At 40.9% G+C, this 16,325-nt stretch overlaps 1 protein-coding gene across 6 annotated transcripts in view; it reads left to right on the top strand.

Moving 5' to 3' along the window:
- DMD (dystrophin) overlaps positions 1-16,325 on the top strand; it is a 1,739,631-nt gene that overhangs the window by 1,683,066 nt on the left and 40,240 nt on the right. The gene's annotated exons all lie outside the window — the stretch shown is intronic.

Genomic DNA, 16,325 nt, shown 5'->3' with positions numbered 1-16,325 from the left:
CACAGGTCCCTTGGTTAAGAAAGGCTTTTGCACATGATCGCTTCTAACTCAGTGTGCCTTCCTTAGGCAGATGCCACCAGGCAAGTCTTTAAAGAGCACATGCTCAAATCTGTGGGACTTGAGTAGTTTCATCTCTTTGGTTTAGCCCAAGGCACAAGGACCTCTTAATCTAGGCAACACAGTATGTCTGAGAACCAGTGCCCTCAGGGAGTATGTCACCTCAAGATGAAAAGGCAAATTGCCATTCATCCATTGCTTTCTCCTGCCACTGGCCTCTTTCTAGCTCTCAGTACCTCTGACCTATGGCCAGAGCTCCTTATCTGGTCGGCTTCCCTTTGTCTCTTTCTCACCCCTCCAATAAATCCTCCATACTGACTGTAGCTGTGCATCTTTCCAGAACCAAGACCCAGCATGGCATTGTTCCTTCACTGGATTTCTGCATCTTTTAAAAGACCTAGCTTCTCAGCTGGGCATTTTAAACCTTCCACAATTTTCTCTTGACCTGCTTTTTACAACTTCATCTTCTTTTGTACCTGTATTCTGGCCGTGCTGTTGTGGCTGCTGTTTCTGAATGCATCCCGCTCTCATCCACGTTCTGGGTCGAGCGCAAGCTTGCGTCTCAGCCTAGCTACTAACCCCCATGGCTCCACTGCCGTATCTGGCAAAGGAGTCCTTCCCATCCTCCATGCCCTTGCTCAGAATGATCTTCCCCACAGAGCCCTGTTAGATCCCGGCATTTGGAAGTAATCTATCATTTGTCTATATTCTCAGAATACTTTGGACCTTTCTCAGAGACCTGTGTTTCAGTTTGCTTTTTTATCAGTTATTCCCAATGCCTCCCTCTAATGGAGACAGTGAATGCCTTTGGAATAAGGACTGTGTTTTAATCCTCTTAGTGTCCCCTATGGTACCTAGCACAGTGTGACTATTTAATGGGTTCTCCAGAAATGTTTGGTAAAAGCCTGAGTTAAGAGTACAGAGGGGATGCCACACACATACCATTCAGGAGGTAATACTGAACATTCTGTGGGTTTTGAATGGTGACATTGTTTTTGGCCTTATTTTGTAAGACTGGCAGTGAACATCATGGTAGATAAAACCTTTCCCTCTACTTTATTGAGTATCATTAGTATTCATTTATGTTGTCTTTAATTATTTTAGGGGTCAAAGTCAGATAGGAAGAAAAAGTTGGTATCGGCATTATAAATAGAATTTGATGTTACCCAGGAATAAAAATATGTTTGTACTATATGATTGTCCATTGTGTAATGTATCTTTCCATTTCATTGGTCAAGAGTTCTGTCTTGGTTATTATTACTACGCTTTCCCTCCATACCATGACAACCAGGCCAAAGAGTGCTGGTGAAGAGTAGTGGAACTATCATTTGTATATCATTTCATCATTTTCAGAGCACCTTAATGCATTTGGGGTCATTTAATCTTCCTAAGAGCTCTGTGTAGAAGATGGATGAGAAAATGCAGATTCAGAGAGGTTCAAACGGCTTGACCCAAATTTCACAATCAGCCAGTGGCAGAAGCAAATCCAAATCCAGATTTTCTGACTCAAAATAGCCAACTGTACCTTGCACCAAAGCCTAAAGAAGAGTCATCCTATGTAAATATCATTTATGTAGAATTGTGCATTCTATGTAAATATCATTTATGTAGAACTGTGGCACATTCCATGGAATGTACCTTTACTTGAGGGAATATTTTTAGGACTACATATGAATAAACCTGTCCATCTACTTGTGGTACAGTGATAACCACTTTACCCTGAAAGATATCCAGGAATGACATGGTTTATTCTCTGAAAGAAAGAAAAAATAAATTGCACCAGGGCTGCTTAGAGCTCCAAAATGAAGAATCTGGTATTGGTGCAAGTGTTTCTGTAAGTTATCTTGACCCTCAGGTAAAGGTCAGGATGAGCTTCCTTCTTTCTCTCTCTACTTTGTCACATTTTCATTTCCTACCAAATCCCAAGACATGTCTCTACAGAGCTCCCCTCCTGAAGGTAGCCTCTGGTTTTCTTTGCTCTATCCTCTCCTGTCTTCTTGCAGTTCTTCTCAAAGAAATTCAGAGCCATAGCTTTGTCTTCATGATCCTTGAGTTCAGTGTTGCTTAAAGGAGCCTGTAATTCACCATTTCCTGTCCTTCCTCTGAGAGAACCCGGGAGGTCATTAGATGTCCCCTCTGTGTGCCCGCCAACCTGGCTATATTTCTCTAGTCAAATTGGCTATATAATTTGACAAATACAAGCAGACATTTAGAGCAAATGGGAAAGGATATTTAAAACTGAGAGTATCCCATGTCCTTTGGACACATGTCTATGTGTATTTTGTGTTCCTTTATCCTGTAGCAAGGGCTTATCTCCAAATGACAGTTAGCAAGGGAAAGAGGCTTGAAGATCCCCATTCCTGACTAGATATGTTTATTGAATTCTGTTATTCATGACACCTCCCCACCATCCCCTTGGAAAACAGAAATTGGCTAATTAGGAAGTGTCTCAAGGATATCTCATCTCTGTCTTTAGAATTCCATTTCTCCCAGTTGTTGCCACATAGCATTCAATAAATATTTGTTGAATAAGTTAATGAATAAATGAATTGAAATGAAGCTGAATTTATTTTCATTGTAGCACTCATGCATGTACTTTTGGCTAAAATTCTTTTTAAGTTCTAATTTCATAGAGGAAAGCCCTTTGAAAGCTTTTCTTCTGCTTGCTTTTCAGAATACTTCCCTTTTTCAAACTTCTTTGATGAGCACCAAGCCTTACTTTGTCATAAATTAAGAATGTTCAAAATTCATTTTCCAAATCCTAAGCCCCGCGTGTCTCCCCCCACTGGCTTCCTCTGATTCTTGGCTTATGCCACAAAGATAAGGCGAAAGCTCTGAGCAAAAGCTAAGTCTGACTCTCAATTTTCTTAATAGTGTCTCTCATAAATTTGGGTGACTAGTGACTTATACGGTCTTTAATGTTTCACTTCTGCATAATGTTTCTCCCTCATACCACAGATAATTCTGATTCACCTGTTCGGTCGAGACCAGTTGGATGTCGAGAATTTGCTCTATTGTGTGTCCTTAGCGTTGCAAACTCAAAGTTTGCTTTCTTCCTGCGTACATGACAGCCTGCAATCTGCTGACTTAAATCTGTAGTGACAAATTTCGATGTATTTTTCTCTGCACTGTCTAAATGAACTCAGACTTGCTCTGAAATTCTAGGTATGACCCTAGCAATGAAAAGGTAGCCTTCATGAGAGACAAAACCTCATTGTCATTCTGCTGCCTGCGCATCAAATTGATTAGATTGTTCCCAAGTCTAAAAGGAGGGTAAATACTAAGCTGATTTACTGTGAAGTCTAAAGTTAATTAAAATTGTTAGTAGATGTTTTATGACGACAGAGGATTCTGAAGTTTTAGCACTTACTCGGTACCTTTCATATGTCTTGTTGTTGGGCAACCAGTCATGATGCAGCCTGAGTTTGAGTTTTCCCTTGATCCTTTGCACTCCTCCAGTGGCTATGCAGGATTGTAAATGTTATATTCAGAAAAACTCTAGATGGGTTACTTATACCACTGAATTAAACTAACTGGCCATCCGGATCCTGGTGCTTTCCCTTGTAACTGACGTGATGACTGGGCCCGGGGCTCATAGTTTTCAATCTTCACCGTCTCAGGATGTCTTTGTCCCACGTTCCCTCCTTAGGTCTCTGTGTGAGTCTCACGTGATGGTGAGGAGATGGCCAAGATGAAGGGAAGCCGAAGGGGGTCAGGAGTGGGCATTGCAAGCTGAGCGGGGAGCATAAACAAAGGTGTCAGGGAGGAACGGCACAGGACGTTTGGGAAACTGCAAACAGTTGCGTGACTTCTGTAACAAGGCAGGAAATGGGAGGAGATGAAGCCAGACAGGTCGGCAAGGCCAGGTGGGGAGGGACAAGGACGCAGTGCGGTGCTGTGTTGGGGCCTCCTCATCTAGTACAGGGAGCGTCCCGGGGGTGAGCCAGGAGTGATGCTGTTAGACTTACACTTACATGTGTGACCTGGGCAGCTGGGCGGAGGCTGGGGGGACTTTGAAAAGCACAGGCCTGGAAGAAGGAAGTCAGATTGGGAGGGAGCATGGAAGCCCAGGAAAGAGATGATAAGGGCCTACAGGAGGGTAGTAGAAATGGAGAGGATGGGCTGAATCTGAGCGATATTGTAGGGGAGGGGCGGGGCTGTTTGGCTGGCTGGTGGGGTGGATCTGGGGAGGGAAGGAGTGAACCCCAGTTCTGGCGGGTGCAGGGCGAGGCCACGGTTGTTGGCAGCTGGGACCGACAGCTCAGGAGGAGCGGCGGCAGGGTCGCCCTTCAGTTCAGCAGGATTGACAGGGGGCCTTCCTCAAGGTCACGCAGCTGGAAGATGGTGAGTGGGGTGCAGGGGACGTTGGGTTTGAGGTTCTGGTGACATTCCCACGGACAGACGTCTGACGGTGGGAAGTGGAACTCTGAAGCTCGAAGGAGGGGTGTGGGCCAGAGATGACAGATCTGGGAGTCACCAGCTCATAACTGGTAGTTGAAACGGAGAGTCAATTTATCTACCCAGGGAGCATGTGGCAGAAGGAGAACAATGGGCTTGGTAAAACTCTAGAAGATGTAAACTTTAAAATGTTTATATAATTACTTTGGTTTTTTATTAGGTAATCCATGCACATTATATGAAATCCAAAGGGTTTAAAAGGCATATAAAGATAGTGAGTCTTTCTCCAACCTTGTCCCCTGGCTGTGGTGCTCCCAGCGCTGGCGGCTGCCCCCTTTGCTGCTCTCTCGTGTAATCTTTCAAAGATATTCTCTACATACGCAAATATTTTTGTGGTTGTCGGAATTATTTCACACAGTGCCATGTAGTGTTCGCTCTGGTCTTTTCGTTCTACTTAAAGATCCCTAATTACACACGCTGGAGGAATATCCCAGAAGAAGAGGGGAAGAGAGCTTGGGAATGATAGGAGCATTTTCCCAGAGAAGGCAAGAGGGAGAGGGGCACAAGGACACAGGAGGAGGCGTGGTTTTGAACGGGAGAAGGGCCACCTCTGAAAATAATGTTGTAGGTGACGAAGCCAGGGTAAGGAATGGGGGTGGGGAAGGTAACAGTGAATGTTAACCGTCCAGGAGACATCATTGGGAATTAGTAGAGACTGATTCCCATAGCTGGTCTACACATTTTTTTTTTTTTGAAAGAGGATTTTTTTTTTTAAATGAAAGCTTCTTTATTTATTTATTTTTGGCTGTGTTGGGTCTTCATTTCTGTGCGAGGGCTTTCTCTAGTTGTGCCGAGCGGGGGCCACTCTTCATCGCGGTGCGCGGGCCTCTCACTGTAGCGGGCTCTCTTGTTGCGGAGCACAGGCTCCAGACGCGCAGGCTCAGTAGTTGTGGCTCACGGGCCCAGTTGCTCCGCGGCATGTGGGATCTTCCCGGACCGGGGCTCGAACCCGTGTCCCCTGCATTGGCAGGCAGATTCTTAACCACTGCACCACCAGGGAAGCCCCCTACACATTTTTTTTAAGTTGAATTGGGGGGAAAAGAGTAGTATATGAGAAAGTTAATGAATCTGGGCCCTCATGCCACTTGGCAATACAAGCCCCCGAAACAAAGGGCTACAGAGCCTTTTTAGAGAAAGGGAGCTACTTTTCTCATATAAGTCAAACAAACGGACAAGGTCTTTCATGGCCAGAGAAGCTGCCATATGAAGAGAAGCTGCTGTATGAAGAGAAGCTGAAGGGCATACCCACTGCATTTAATATGCTGTGCAGGAGTCAACCGCCCCCGCTCTACGCAGGCAGGGAGGACAGTTACCTGGGGCGGGGTCACCATGATTCCGAGGCTCGGTTTCTAACTAAGCCACCCAATAACTACATTTCCTTCAGTGTATCCTGAGTTAATCGAAGCTTGTGGGGGCCACTTCATCCTACCCAATTCATGTAAGTGGATGGATGACCCAGAATGACAATTTATTTCCTCCTTTATCCGAGTTCTCCCTCTTTTTAACTGTCTTGTTATACTAAATGTATTAATGTCGCCTTAAACCTTTTCAGGGAGCAGCATGAGGTTTTCTTTTTTAGAAGAAAATTTTATTTTTCACAGTAGAGACAGTTTTAATATTCATATTATAAATTCTCTGTAAACACACAAAATTTAACTTGGAATACAGGTAGCCATGCATAATCTTTTTTTTTTAATTGAAGTATAGTTGATTTACAATATTGTGTTTCAGGTGTACAGCACAGTGATTCGGATATATATGTGTGTGTATATTTTTTTTTCAATTCTTTTCCATTATTGAATATAGTTTCCTGTGCTATACAGTAAATCCTTGTTTTTTATTCTATATATGGTAGTGTGTATCTGTTAATCCCATACTCCTAATTTATCCCTCCCCCGCTCCCCTTTGGTAACCATAAGTTTGTTCATATATATATATATATACACATATATACACACACACACATCTTTATCCATTCATCTGTTGATGGACAACATCATGAAGTTTTAAGTGCAAATACTCAATCTATTTAAATGGGGAATATATGTTTTTTAAAGACTGGAGTTATCACTTGATTTTAGGGTCCTCTGTCTTAGATACCTTGGAAAGCATAACAAAAACTTGTCTGGTGAGTTTAGATCTTGGCATAGGAAATTGGATAGTCGTGAGGACTGCTTCATACCACAGAAAAACTGAAGTGCCCCTCTGGTGATAACAGTATTCAAAGCTTATTGGTACAGCTGCCATCTTCCTAGAGCAAGCTGGATAAAAGCTGAAGTTCTTACAATCCAATTTCCCTTTTTAGATCCTCCATGAAGACCCTCATCCTTCTTTTGGCTTTTGTTACCAGACCATCCTGCTACAGTAGAACTGACTGTAGTCTTAACTTTCTTTAGTTACTTTCCAGGCCTGAGGATATCATTCCACTCAATTCAACAGATAGTTAGTGAATGCTAAATGTGTTTTTCAAACAGGACTACAAAAAAGGAATAAGCCTTGGTTCTTACCCTCATGGGGCTCAAACTTTAATAAAAAGACATTAAAATATAAACAACTAATTATAACCCAGTGCTACAAGTGCTCTGAGGGCACAGAGGTAAATGACTAATTCTGTCAGAGGGCTTGGGGAGTCTTTCACAAAGGGAGGTGAACATAAAGGCTGAATAGGAGTTTTCCAGGCTGAGAGAGGGCGTAAGGATGAGCTTTGCAGACTGTTGGGGCAGTGAGTTATGTGTGGCCAGAGCACAGGATGAAGAGAACAAGAGAGTAGTGGAATGGTAGGTGGAGACCACTGTTTAAAGGGCTTTACATGTCAGACAAAGGAGTTTGGATTGTATCCTATAAGCAGTTGAACAGTGAAGGCTTTGTGAGGAGGAGAAGATTTAGCAAAATAATCGTAAGCAGGGAGCTAAAGCCATGGAGATTGGTAGAAGGATAATGCAACAGTTCATTGAAACATGGCCAGGTTCTTAACTAAGGATCTCTTAGGCAAGTGAAGAAGGGATAGAGAAATGGCAAGTCGCTGGATGAATGAGGCCAGGGGAGATGGGAGAGGGAGGAATTGGGTGGTATGAAATTTTTTATCAGGGAACTGGGAAATGGTCATTAAAAAACAATATCAACAACAACATAGCACACACAAGAAAAGCTACTGATTGGCCAAGGTCAATGGATAGAGAAAAAGAACTATGTATTGCGCATACTGAGTTCTGTTTGCCCAAGGAGATTCAAGTGGAAATTTCCTACATTGATTTTATGTATTCACTTTCCAAAAAGGACTTAAAAAAAATAGGAAGATTCCTGTAGTAGAAATAGTAAATCAATGAATATAGTGGGGATTAGCTTAGTTGATATAATTGAACTTCAAATTTAGTTTGAGGTTCCCTGCAGGCAGGGGGAATAAGAGGAAACAATGATTTATCTATCTCTCAATATTGGATGAAAGAAGCGTGAAACTTTCTAAGGAAACCGCGTAGTTTTCCTGGTTCTAAATAACAGTAACAGCAAAAACAAATAGCTGTCATTTGAGTGCTTGCTGTGGACCAAAACTGTTCTGAGTATAGGTAAGATCCTATTCAATCCCCACAACAACCCTATGAAGGAGAGGCTGTTTCCCAAATAAAGACTCCATGACACAGAGTATGAAGGACACGTCACACGGCTAGCAAGGAATAGGGCCTGGATTCAAACTCAGGCATTCCTGGACTCTTAAACAGTGTTAATGCTTGGTGTGATTTACTGGCTAGTCTCCTTATCAATATTTTTATAACAAAGACTGAAGGAAATTTTATGTGGCTGTTTCTAGTGGCCTTTTTGATAATTGTAGAAAGTTTGCCATTAAAGACCAAAGAAATGATGACAGTTCTCCATGGATAAAGGTCACTATTGCCCAAAATGTGTTCTATAGAATACCTCTAAGATACTCTAAAAAGACTGATTTTAAGGACAGATAAACTTTGGAAGTGCTTGTACTGGAAAGTGTTGATTAATTTGCGTTTGCATTGAAGAGTCCAGAAGTAAAGAAACATGATTAGCTTTGTTTAACCCAATGTTGGTTACACATACTTGACCTCAGCCCAGTTGTAGTTTTCTGTGGAACTCACTTTGGTAAGAAATACAAGTCTGTACTAATGTCTCTGAAAATGAAACCTGGATTTTTCTCACAAAAGTAACTTCTGATTTTCTCCAGTAGTAAAGCCCTACAACCCCAGAGACCAAGATGATTTAGTCTGAAAAATTCAAAGATAGGTATTAAATCACCTCCCGTAAGAATAGATAATTCTATGAGGTCTTTTTGTGGAACATCCCACTGTGAGTGACCTGGCTTTCCAATCAAACCACAAAAAAGCATTTCCACCAATAACTTGACAAAATTAATTTGCTATATGGAGCTCTTAATTGTTAACTGATGATTGAATTTCGATGGATGTCTACCGAAGACAGGAACTTTTGCTTCTGTAACAATTACTGTTGGATTTTGCTTCCTAAGCTGTTAGATGCGAAGGCCAGTTGTTACTTGAGGCCTCTCCTGGGTTGTGATATAGAAGTGTGTTACCAACACATGGGAAGATATTAGCAGGAAGGCAGCTGTAACAGTCATCTCAGTGACAGATTAAGGTATACATTTTGAAGATGTGTAGCTAGTGTATGGTCCTGTGTAATGCTTCTTGAGGAAGCTGATTCCTTTTCTGGCACTGAAATGTTAGGGGAAGGATCAGTGATGAATCTATCAACCTTGTGTGGCTTGGTACTTAGCAAGTTTAAGTTCACAGAACCCATGGCTAATGGAGACATCCAGGAGACTGTTGAAAAGACAGGTCTGGAGTCTAGAAGAGAAGCCTTGACTGAGGAGTGATGGGTTGGGGAGGTCGGGTCATGGGTGTAGAGGAGGTGGAAGCCTAGGGAGAGGACAGGGTCCTCTTAGGAAGAGAACACATGTGGAAAGAAGACCAAGGACCTCCTGGTGTACTTGATTGTAACTGGCTGTGCCCAGTTCTCCACCAGTAGCCCAGTTAGAAATGGTTTCCTGGTTTGTATTACTTATGTAAATGGATGACTTCTGCAGATGACCAAACCCTTTTTTTTTTTCCTGCTATGTGGATGATTAAAGTTGACCTTTTTCTGTATCTCCAGATTCTGGGTTACCTTTTGGTACCACTCTGTCTGCTATCTACAATTTATAAGTAAACCCATATGATCCTTTTCCTGTAATTTCCTAGTAAATCAAAGTGATTATTTCAAAGATAGAAATAACCTATATTCTTAGCTTAAACAATGAGCATAATTCCCAGTCCTTTTGCATTAGTGTAAGGCTTGTCACCATGGAACTAAACAATATCCCACACACTAGAAGGTGAGCTCTTGAAGGGTAAGGGACTGTGTCTCGCATTATGTTTCTCTCTCTAGTGCTGGTGTAGACTTTACATGTTGATTCAATTAATGGATAAATGTCCTTTGGAGTTTTCTTGTTCCCTGCCAGATTTCTGGTTTTTCTACATCTGTGACTCTATTTCTGTTTTGTAAGTAAGTTCATTTGTATCATTTATTTCAGATTCTATATATAAGCGATGTCATATGGTATTTGTCTTTCTCTGTCCGACTTGCTTCACTCTGCATGACAGACTCTAGGTCCATCCATGTCTCTACAAATGACCCAATTTCATTCCTTTTTATGGCGAGTAATATTGCATTGTATATAAGTACCACATCTTTTTTATCCATTCATCCGTCGATGGACATTTAGGTTGCTTCCATGTCTTGGCTATTGTAAATAGTGCTGCAGTGAACATTGGGGTGCATGTATCTTTTTGAAGTATGGTTTTCTCTGGATATAAGCCCAGGAGAGGGATTGCTGTGGACCATATGGTAGTTCTATTTTTAGTTTTATAAGGAACCTCCATACTGTTCTCCATAATGGCTGCACCAATTAACATTCCCACCAACAACGTAGAAGGGTTCCCTTTTCTCCACACCCTCTCCAGCATTTATTGTCTATGGAGTTTTTAATGATGGCCATTATGACTGGTGTGAGGCAGTACCTCACTGTAGTTTTGATTTGCATTTCTCTGATAATTAGTGATGTTGAGCATCTTTTCATGTGCTTTTTGGCCATCTGTATGTCTTCTTTGGAGAAATGTCTGTTTAGAACTTCTGCCCATTTTTTGATTGGGTTGTTTGTTTTTTTGACATAGAGCTGCATGAGCTGTTTGTATATTTTGGAGATTAATCCCTTGTTGGTTGCTTTGTTTGCAAATATTTTCTCCCACTCTGTGGGTTGTCTTTTATATCATTTTCCACTGGACTGAAAACACTGAAGTTGTTTAGGTTAACCCAGACTTGAACATTTCCTGGGCTTTTTTGGGGGCTCTCTTTTAAATTCATTGTCTGAAAATACTGAGAAGTGTCTGCATACATAATTCTGCGGGCATATACACACCATCTTTCTCTTATGTACACGGGTTAAACGTGATTCCTCCATAGTAGGAGAGAGCATTAGAAAATTATTGACTTCATTGGGGAAGTAATCTTTTGTGCTGTGAGAAATAATATTTTGAATTTAGAACTTATTTTTTATAAGAGCTTTATCAAGATATAATTCACATACCATAAAATTAACCCATTTAAAGTGTCTATGTCACTGGTTATTAGTATATTCACAGAGTTGTGCAACCATCGTCACATAAGCAATTTTAGAACAATTTCCTCACCCCAAAAAGAAACCCCATACCCATTTTCAATCACTCTCCATTTCTTCCAAAACAACCGCACCCCAGCCCCAGACAGTCACTAATCTTCTTTGTCTATATGGATTTGCTTATTCTGGACATTTCATATAAATGGAATAACACAATACATGGTCTTTTGTAACTGGCTTCTTTCACGTAGCATAATATTTTAAAGGGACACCTACGTTGTAGCATGTATTAGTACTTCGTTCTTTTTCATTACTGAATGATACTCTATCATATAGAAATACCACATTTTAAAACATTCATTTGGCAGTTGATGGACATTTGAGTTGTTTCCACTTAATGGCTATTATGGATAATTCTGCCATGAACATTTGTGCACGAGTACTGGGACCTACTTTAAAGAAATGATTCTGTAGTTTCTGTCATTGTAATAGAGGAGACCGTAGGATCAAATATGGCAAGAGTATATAGCAGTGCATGCCAGGAAGTGAAAAATAGGCCATCAAGATAAATTTACTGGGAGAATTTAAGGCCAAGTCTTAACTACTCGTGAGGGATTCAAGCCAGGACACACAAAGCCTAAAATTATGATTCTCCTAGAGACTGTTACAGATTTTTGCTGACCACAAACAATGAAAGTTTAATATTTTACTGTATTTGTCTGAAAATTGAAACACACTTTTCCCAATGGTACTATTCCTGGACACTAGACTTCCTCACTTCTAAAAGCTTTCCAATCCTAGTATGCTTTTTGTATGGTTAAGACTAGTCACGGTCATATTTGTCTTGGGTTTTGTTTGTCTGCTTTATTTCCAGGTATAACAGGATTTTTTTAATGAATTCTTCACTTCTTGTGTTGAACTTTTGATTAATACATTTATTCTTGGACAATACTGTGTTAGTCCTTGATCAGGAATTTGTGAAAAAATATCTCACTCATTGAAGATTAAAAAAAAAAACTAAAGCCAATTAATACTGTCAGGTTCTGTCTCATGGAGCTCAAGCAAGATATAGATCACTATGTCAAGGGCAAATCCTGAGAATAGAGTATATCTAAGTACATTAACCCTGTAGACTTGGTCTGAACAGTTTATTACAGCAGTAACCTATGGACAAAATTTTATAATTCTGTCACATGCCCAGCAGATTTGGTGAAATCTAAGGAAATCTCATCCTAGTGATCTTAGCTCAGTCATTTCATTTTGCCCAGATGCTCAGCTGTGATACACTTTACTATAGCACAGATGATGGAAAATATACAACAATTCCCAGATTCTGGGGTAGCTACAATCATGACTGGGGAGGGGGGGGGGGCAAGAATTAAAGAGAGCAAACGGTGAATCAGTTTCTAAGCGCTCACGCTCTCTCGCGCTCTCTCTCTCTCTCTATATATATATATATATATTCTGCCAAGTTCAGTGGGTGTTACTAGATTGCTTTTATTTCAGACAATTTAAGTGTTTTCCTTTGGTAAGAAGCTTTCAGCACACCTGAGGTTCCAAATCCAAAGAGTACACAATATAGAGAAAGAAGTCATAATAATTATGAACACTTAGAATGGGCTGGGTCTGGTTCTAACAAAGTTGTACATAGAGAATGTAGACTGCACTGGCTCACTGAACCTCCTGGTGGGGTGAGTGCTTAGGTCAGTTGCCCCGCCTCAGCAGCTGGCAGAGCCTGGCTGTGAATCAAGGTCTTTCTAACTCCAGAACCATGCTCTCAAACCCTGTTCCAATTTCCGCCTCAGCCATGGGTGATAAAAGGCAGCAAAAAGGCAATGTGTCCAAAAAAAATTATCTTATTTTTCTTTACTTGCTTCAACATTGCTTTTTTTAAATAAAGGTATTTATTTATTTATTTATTTATTTATTATTTTTTGGCTGCGTTGGGTCTTTGTTGCTGCGCGTGGGCTTTCTCTAGTTGCGGCGGCTTCTCTTGCTGTGGAGCACTGGTTCTAGGCGTGCGGGCTTCAGTAGCTGTGGCGTAACGGCTTAGGTGCTCCGCCGCATGTGGAATCTTTCCGGAGCGGGATCGAACCTGTGTCCCCTGCATTGGCAGGCGGATTCTTAATCACTGCGCCACCAGGGAAGTCCCGCTTCAACATCGCTTTTAAATGCAGATATCACTGGAAGAAATGGTACATTATAAAATCCCAGTAAGGTCTATTCAGTAGGAAAGGGGTTGGAAATTAAGAGCTCTACATGCATTACAAGGGGACAATGTTAAGAGAAGAGGATTAGAAATAAGAGCCTGGGGGTTCCTGCCATTTTTACAGTTTTGCTTAAGGCAGACCTAAAATATGCATATTTTTACTTCCCACCCTGTGAGCGGCTCCATAATTAACACTGGTAGTGCCAAGGCATATTAATGTCTCTTTCCATCTAGTTTAGGGGTATTTTTGACTTTGTGTTTGATAAAATTTTACAGTATAGCTTTAAATATTTTAATTATAATTGAAAAAGGCTCTGTGCAATTTCCAGTTTTTAAAATACCTCACGCCTGCGAAATTTGTCTTTCCCTTTTTTTTTTTTTAGAAACTGCTAATTTGCTAGATTTATAGTTGCTGTAATAGTTCTGTGTGATTTACTACATTTGCCTGAATCCAGATTGGTGGATATGATTTAGCTGCTTTTAACACTGTATGAGGGTAAAGCTAGATTTCTCTGGGCCTAATCTTCTTAGATGCAGACCTTTGTAGTTGTTCCCACTTTATGAAATGGATCCTGTGTGTGCTCATGCTTTGATATACAGTTTAATGTATAAGACTTGTTAAGACAGTGACCACTGGAAAGTGATCTTCAAACAGTTACATAATTACACACGGTACGGAAGTTCCATTTAAAGAGTACACGACCTACATTGAAAACACTTGGTTGACATCAGTAAATTAATAGAAATTACACAAAGATTGTTGTAATGTTCTTTATTATAACTAGCATGTAGCTTGTTATGATTGCTAGAGGGACCAGGTGCTTTCATGTTTTCAGCAGGTAGAGGTAAAGCCAATTTGATTTCTCTCTCTCTTTTTTTCTTTTTTGATTTGTTTCTTATATCCATTAGCTAGTTAGGAAAAAATTTTTAATGTAAATTTGTATCTGGACAACCACATTTATACACATGATGACATAAAATTAATCAGATACAGCTACATAGTTGTAGAATGGAGGGATTTTTTTTTTTTTTTAAAGATGAAGAGTTGCTCTTTTTTTTTTTTTTAATTATTTATTTTATTTTTGGCTGTGTTGGGTCTTCGTTTCTGTGCTAGGGCTTTCTCTAGTTGTGGCAAGTGGGGGCCACTCTTCATTGCGGTGCGCGGGCCTCTCAGTATCGCGGCCTCTCTTGTTGCGGAGCACGGGCTCCAGACGCGCAGGCTCAGTAGTTGTGGCTCACGGGCCCAGTTGCTCCGCGGCACGTGGGATCTTCCCAGACCAGGGCTCGAACCCGTGTCCCCTGCATTAGCAGGCAGATTCTCAACCACTGCGCCACCAGGGAAGCCCTGGAGGGATTTTTTTTAAGCTCTATGGAGAATAAGAAATTAATAATGGATGGGAGACTTTTTTTTTTTTTTTTTTTTTTTTTTTAGCAAGACTGGCTGCAGGAAGAAATTGTGGTGACAGAAACCATGTGAAGTGGATTTGAATTAGTGTTCTTTAGGGAGCTACCAGAGAAATATAATTTACAAGATAATCAAGAACCTAAACAGATTCTCTGTGGAGTCATTGTCTGATCCCTGACATATATTCATCTATATTGAAATGACTCCACAAATACCAGGTAACAATTAGAGAATCAATAGGGGTAAAATGTACATGTATAACTTCAAGAAAAGCAAAATATACATCGGTAACAAACAATATAAATTGACAGGCAACTGTTAAAATGAGCAGATTGTGTACTTGCGGTTAAGGTTTAAAATGACTCACCTTGGAACAGTGGTATCTCACTGATCTTTTATGGGAATGATATCCCCTATGTGCTTTATAAATACTGCATCCAAAAAAATCCAGCATTATGATGTACTTTAAAAGGTACTGGCACAGAAGTTTTTAAATTTAAGAAAATGACTTAGTTCATAAGGGCTAACTGGCTTCATTTCCCAACCCCTAACACTGCTCTGTAACCATGACATTTATTAGGAAATGTTTAGTAAAAGTTATCTCTAATTCAACTCTTTTTTTGTTTAAAGCTTTTTTTTAAAATTAATTTTATTTATTTTTGGCTGTGTTGGGTCTTTGTTGCTGTGCGCGGGCTTTCTCTAGTTGCAGCGAGCGGGGGCTACTCTTCGTTGCGGTGCGCAGGCTTCTTATTGCAGTGGCTTCTCTTGTTGCGGAGCACGGGCTCTAGGTGCACGGGCTTCAGTAGTTGTGGCACATGGGCTTCAGTAGTTGTGGCTGGGGGCTGTAGAGCGCAGGCTCAGTAGTTGTGGCGCACGGGCTTAGTTGCTTTGCGGCATGGGGGATATTTCCGGACCAGGGCTCAAACCTGTGTCCCCTGCAATGGCAGGTGGATTCTTAACCACTGTGTCACCAGGGAAGCCCTAATTCAACTCTTTGAACATCAATTTTTCTTGGTAATCTTCATCAAAATTTATAAATACCTGTAAAAGAGAATTTAGACTCAAGTCAAAGAACTTTGTGTTTTACTTGGTTTCTGGCCAAGATACCTCCTTTTGAGCTATTTTGGGTGCTATTTCTGGCTTTTCGAACCTTTGGCATGACAGCTTGTCCTGCCTCAGAGCTTCAGGAGAAAAAACCATTCCCTCAAAATAAGTTTGTTATTGAGCTCAATAGAAGTTTTATGTATGCCACATATTTGTTTAGGGGAAGTCACTTGTTTGGTTCACTGAACCCTGTTCTGGTTAATTTAGATTTGAACGAGTACTGTGGGAACCTTGACCGTACATTTACAAAATCAACGTGTCCTGGTAGGTTTCTGATTAAGATAACGTTAGCTTTTGCTTTAAGGCATCTTCTTCTCCTACCGTTTGTGCAGTGGTAGGTAATATATGGAGTGAAAAAAATTAAAAAGCCATAGCTGGGCTTGAAAACAAGGTGAACATTTCTGTGGACCAGAAATGGGGAGTTGCGGGGAGGGGGAGTGCAGGACGTGGTGAGCAGT

This window comes from Eschrichtius robustus, chromosome X (assembly GCF_028021215.1).
Source record: "Eschrichtius robustus isolate mEscRob2 chromosome X, mEscRob2.pri, whole genome shotgun sequence".
Lineage (NCBI taxonomy): Eukaryota > Metazoa > Chordata > Mammalia > Artiodactyla > Eschrichtiidae > Eschrichtius > Eschrichtius robustus.
This window is presented reverse-complemented; position numbering and strand designations above follow the sequence as displayed.